The following is a 6,306-nucleotide window of genomic DNA, read 5'->3' as shown; positions in this document are numbered from 1 at the left end:
ATGTCGAAATTTGTTGAATTGCAGAAAACGCAGGAGATTGTACCTGAGTGGTTATCGAGAGTGGAACCCTTGACAGTGCTCAAGGAATTTTAAAATTGATGTCTGTCCAGTAGGACGGACAACATTTGATGTTATTTATTCTATGTGTTTGTGATGTGGTTTATGTCTGGAAGCAGGCAATAAAGCAAAAAAAAAAAAACCGGCGTGGCTCAGAGGTTGAATACTGGGCTCCCACGCAGAGGGCCCAGGTTCAAACCTCGTTCCATCCTGGAATTTTTTTCTTCGTATTTTTTTTTTTCTTATTTCGAGCGATACTGGTTACGGACACCGGCGGCGGCGGCGGCGGCGGACAACTACGGCGCCAAAAACGGCCGGTGAAATTATCTCATAACAGCTTTCGCTCTAAAACGTTTACTGGTTCCTGCCCATATCTGCGTCGCCGATTACTTGAAAGGCAGAGCAAAATAAAATCATGACAGATTGCTGTAATGTTACAGAGCCCCTGTTGAGCGATAGCCTCCTCTGCAGTGCTCGAGCGCAAGACTCACAAGCGTGGAATAGGCAGCCCACACCGCAGGTAGCCTACAATGCGTGGTCATGACACACGGAGGACAGTCGTTACAGCAGAATCGTAAGACAAATTTTATTACAAAATTACGTTATTGTTGTGTTCAAGTAAAACTTTGCCTGAATTGTTACTTTCCCAGTCTGCAGCCGACAATAGCCACTGTCGAAAGTGAGGGGGCGGAGCCCCCCCAACATTTCTCAGTGGGGGGGCTCGCGCCCCCCTTGCCCCCCCCCCCCCCGGTAGATACGCCTATGGTTTTTGGTATCGTGGAAGACTACTTTACTAATGCGAGAAAAATTGTTTTGCTCTTTAGTGTCGGCTCGGATGACCATGCTCTTCCTGATGGACCATACACGCATAGCCGATAGGCTCCCAAACATCTTGAGGCCCAACCACCTTACGATAGACTAAATAAAAATGTTACCCATCCATAAATCGTGTAGTATTAATTAGGGCTGCAAAAAGATGAACAACACACCATAAACATTTACATATTTTGTACGCAGCCTATTGCTACAGCAAATTACAATCGGCACTCATGTTAGAAAGCTCTATCACTACACGCACAGTGCTAGTTTAGTAACGCGATAGCATTAAAGAGCTCGTTTCGCAGAAATTCCGGTGTCGGTGTCGGAGACGGCGTCGTTGGTTGTGAGCAAAACGTCAGCGTTGTCCATGAGCGAAAATTCGAGGTAGATGCAAGTGAAGTTATCATAGCAAAATCTTTTTCGAGTGAGACCGGGAATTCGAACTTGCGACCCCTCGCTCCGTGGCTCGATGCATTTAGCCGTTCGGCCACCACGCATACATCCTCTAGCATACTAACGGCGAGCGATTTATATACACCATTTACCCTTGGTGGTGCGCACATCCCGGAGGTGCTTCAGCGTGGCAGAGGCTTGACTATCACCCGCGAGATGGCGGAAAGGGTCCACGGGCACGCTTGAAACAGCATCGTCGCGCTGCATGCATGGATGTAGGAGCCGGAGGGCGTCCGCACTTTGGCTTTCCTTGTGGCACGATTTAGGTCTCCACCGAGAAGCGAAGCCCAGAGATGTGTAATGGATGTCTCCCCAACTAATGTACGTTGACTCTTGTGTGCGGCGAATGCGTGGTACACGGCCATTTTTGTATTTCACCCGCATGACAATGCAGCCGGTAATCGAGCCCGGGACTTCGTGCTCAGAACCGAAACGTCATAGCCACTGATACAAAGCTGAGGATCCACCATCTCAGACGAGCGGTTATGCGTCGCACGTTCGATTCCGCGGCCAAAAGAGCATTAAAGGGACACTAAAGAGCAATGCGATATTCCTCGCATTAGTAAAGTAGTCTTCCACAATAACAAAAACACCACGCTTGCTGCGAGAAGACGATTAATAAGCGAGAAAACGAGCAAAAAGAAAATACAGGTGGCGACGCCACCTTGGAATTCCCGCACCATTTGTCGTGACGTCACATATTTTTGACGGCACCTGCTTGGGCCTACGAGTTCCTAATCGGTTAAATCGAAGTACATTGTCCTCTGAGGGGGCCAGAGACTTTACATAACGAGCTTGTGGAAATTTCGTAGAGCCAGTGGCGCCAAAATACGTTAAATGCTCTTGGAAATCTTTTACGTCACGAATTACAAAGTTCGGCGCGAAATTTAAAAATGAAACTTTGAACTTGGTTTTCTCCTCTAATAAACCTATGGTGGTGAAATAAACTACACAAGAGTTCTCCGAGCACACTTTATCAATCTAAACCAATTCATTGTTTCTCTTTAGTGTCCCTTTAAAATCCATCATCTCGTAAAGGCCTTTGGCGATGCCTTCTACATCCTTCTAAAGGCCTTCGTCCTGCTGTTATATGTTTTGCACTCGATTATGGGCTGTATTATGTTTTGGAGAGAGGGGGGGTAGAGTATTGTTTTTTTTCCTCTTACAGCTATATTATGTGTTGCACTCTCCTATGAGCTGTATTATTTTTTTATCTGGGCAGGTTGGGCTGGTTTCTTTTAATGGTTCTAGATACACTAATACGTTTGCTTTGTTGTTGTTGTTGTTTTGTTTTTGTGAGCTTGTGTGCGTTGCGGCTTCTTTCGTGTATGTAACTTTGCAACTGTACAAACGGTTTCCCACCTGCATGGTCCTTCGTGACCGCAGTATACTGTAAATAAAATGAAAATAAAAGCTCCTTTGTAACAACTCTAGCTGTGAAGCGTTATCTTCCATCAACCGTTATCATCTGCTGCGAAACGAAGACCTGCCATTTCTTTATCCCGCTACACTCATTTGTAATCTATAACGCAATTCATCTCCCCGAAATCTTTTCCAGCAATACTCTTAGCATATTTATTTCATTCCCATTAGCCATAGCTAGATGCGTGCGCAATGGGGGGAGGGGGCACCTCCCTTTAATCACTTGAAGTGGGGCGCCAATTCAGCCCCATACCTTTACTCAGTCGGATCTTTCGCGCCATTTTTTATTGCGCAGGTCATGGCTACGCATGCTTTTTGACGGTCATGGCGACCGAGGATCCCTAACAATAATAATAATAATAATATCTGGGGTTTAACGTGCCAAAACCACAATATGATTATGAGAGACGCCGTAGTGGAGGGCTCCGGCAATTTCGACCACTTCGGGTTCTTTAACGTGCACCTAAATCTAAGTACACGGGCCTCAAACATTTTCGCCTCCATCGAAAATGCAGCCGCTGCGGCCGGGATTCGATCCCGCGACCTTCGGGTCAGCAGTCGAGCGCCATAACCACTAGACCACCGTGGTGGGGACCACCGAGGACTCCAGATGTTGAATTCAAAGAACGGTATACTTCCCACGTTTACCTGCGGAGAGCCGGGGGACCAATGACAGGTCGCTGTGAGAAGCACGTCATCGCTCCATTTTTATTTTGGCATTCGTGGCGGAGCTTGTTTTCTTTCGAACTCGACTAAAAGAGTCGAGGGCGCTGCGAACTTGTCCCGCTAATGGAGAACACTGCGCACGCCTATGATCCTAACGCAATTCGTATCCCCGAAAATCCTTTCGAACAATGCCTTTAGCCTACTTATATTCCATTCCTATTACCCACAGCCAAACTGGCGAGATGAAGCTGTTCGTATACCCGCAAATTACTCACGTTACTCACTTCGATGAGCTCGATGATCCAATAAGAAGAGTTGGAGAGCACTACGCCGAGCACAGTCCTATGTAGACGCAGGTGCGCAGGAACTGGTCTTTCCCGCCACTTAACGAACAGCGCAGACTTGCAAACACCGTCACGAGACTTCAATCGCAATACGGCGGAATTAAGGGGAGTATCAGCACCTTCGTAAGCAATAGGCGTACGTCGTCGAAAGGCGCGCTTGCAGAGAGCGATTGCTTACTGTCGGTACGCACTGGCGGATCGCACGACCCTCACGTGACCCTCGCTCTCGCAAACGACAGAACGGGCACCGCCATTATGGAGCCGGCGACGCATTCGATACTGGCCTATCGAATGGCGCGTCGCTTCTCGAAGGCTGCGGACAACACCAGGTTTGTGTCTCGGCGCGGGGACTGGCACCGCGTGCAGACATAATACTCGTGCCTTTCTGTCTTGGCGACGCATGGATGCCGTGAGACAGTCGGCATACGAAAGATATGTGAGACGCCTTAAAGTTACACTAAAGAGAAAAACGTTTCGTTTTTTTTTTTTTCTTATATTAGTAATATTACTCTTGCACAATTTCAAAATCACCACGCTCGCCACGAGAAGACGCGCGGTAAGCGAGAAACCTCGCGAAAAGAACATGCGGGTGGCGACGCCACCTTGCAACTCCCGCACCAAACGCCGTGACGTCATAGAAATTGACGGCGTCTACTAGGTCCTACGTAGTGAAAAATGAAGTACATGGCCCTCAGGGGGGGGGGGGGGGTCATACCTTACATACTAAGTTTCATGAAATTTCGTTGAGCCAATGTCGCCAAAATACGCTTTGAAATCAGTGATGTCGCGCGCGGAGATTTTGGCGCAAAATTTAAAAATGAACAAGACTGATTTGGGCGAGTTGGTACATGCTTAGCTGGGGAAAAACAGCGCAATAAAGGACGGAGACGCAGGAGCACAGTAGACTGGACGAGCGCAGAAGATCATCAGTAGCAGAAGAGTGGTAAGTTGGGATTTTTCAGTTTTGCTTGCGTATATATACACGCGCACATACAAACGCACGCACGAACATACATAAAGTATGGTTGAACCCCCCTCCCCCGAAAAAAATTTCTGGCTACGCCCCTGGCGAGTTGGTAATGATCTATTATCAAAGAGCGCGTGAACATGTTGAGGCCGCGCACATTCATAAGCAATCTGAGTATTGCGTCAGTGTTCCCTCTGTTGCTTTACATGAAAAAGAGTTATGTTATCTTGGTCCTGTATGACGGGCGTGCTATGGTTGATGTGCCCTGGGTTTTTGTTGATATGGGTCCCTCTTGGCTTTTCCTCCTCCCCCTTTGCCCTTTCTTGCCTGTATGCTGTCCTTTATATTGCCTTGTTCTTGCAATAAAGCTTCAGTTGATAGTCTGCGCCTGTTTGTGCTTTCCTCTCCTCTTGTGTCACCGTCCGTTTTTTGCGCAGTTACATAATGGATACTCAGTAGACTGGACGATCATCAGCGCTCGTCCAGTCTACTGTGTTCCTGCGTCCTTTATTGCGCTGTTTTTCCCCCAGTTGAAGCTTTTACCTCTATTTTATCATCTACTGATAAAAACAATTTTGAAATTCTAGTTTTCAGAGTACAACCTTAGCCGATTCATTGTTAAGCACCCCTTTAAATCGTTGTCGACAGTTCTCTACCACAACCGTGAGCTTCCATGTACTACGGCGAGGGGAAAGCTACGTATACCCACATTAAAGACATAAGCATGTCGACCACCTGCTTACATCAAATCTAAAGAAGAAGAAAACAGACCGCATGTTTTCTACATCGTGGAACAACGGTTCATTTGAACGCTGTCTTCGTTGCAGCATCGAAGGTTACGTTGGCAACTGATCCCGTCCTGCACACGATACCGTCGCTCCTCCGTCTCTAATCACAGAGCTTTCGCGCGACATGCGACGGACTGGGCACTTTTCAATTCAAATTACCACAAAGCCCATAGCAGCAGTTGTACACGAAGAGTCGTCCCGCACGGCTCAAGTCCTCGTGAAGATCACCTTTCGCAAATTAAGTGCCTAAATCCAGTAGCGTGGCCAGAAATTTTTCATCTCCGTGTGTGCGTTTGTATGTTTGCGTGTATATTACACATGCAAAATTGAAATATTTAAGTCCTGGCTACGCCAGGACTTAAAGCATATCACAGTCTACGTGCTGGCTGCTCTTCGTCTCGTCTAGCCAAACCGCCGTGGTAGCTTTAGAATGTAAGGTGTCGGGCTTCTGAGCTCGAGGGCGCGAGTTCGATTCCCGGCCATGGCGGCCGCCATGTGCTTAGACTTAGGTCACGTCAATGAAACGTAGATTGCAAAAAAATTAATTTGATGCCCCCCATTATGACGTGCCTGATCATAAGCCTAAGCAAGATTAGGCCTAAACATAGGCCTAATCTTGGCCGGCATTAGCCTTACGTCGAGAAATAGTGGTTATACACACTGGGCAGCACTGGTTGTGCCACATTCAAAGCAGTGAACTCTCACTGAGAGAGTTCATAGGATTGTAAGACCATTGTATTAGTTTCATTTCAAGCCCTGTAATTAAATCAATTGCTTCGTATGACGCAGT

The sequence above is a fragment of the Rhipicephalus sanguineus genome, chromosome 8, assembly GCF_013339695.2.
Source record: "Rhipicephalus sanguineus isolate Rsan-2018 chromosome 8, BIME_Rsan_1.4, whole genome shotgun sequence".
NCBI lineage: Eukaryota > Metazoa > Arthropoda > Arachnida > Ixodida > Ixodidae > Rhipicephalus > Rhipicephalus sanguineus.
This window is presented reverse-complemented; position numbering follows the sequence as displayed.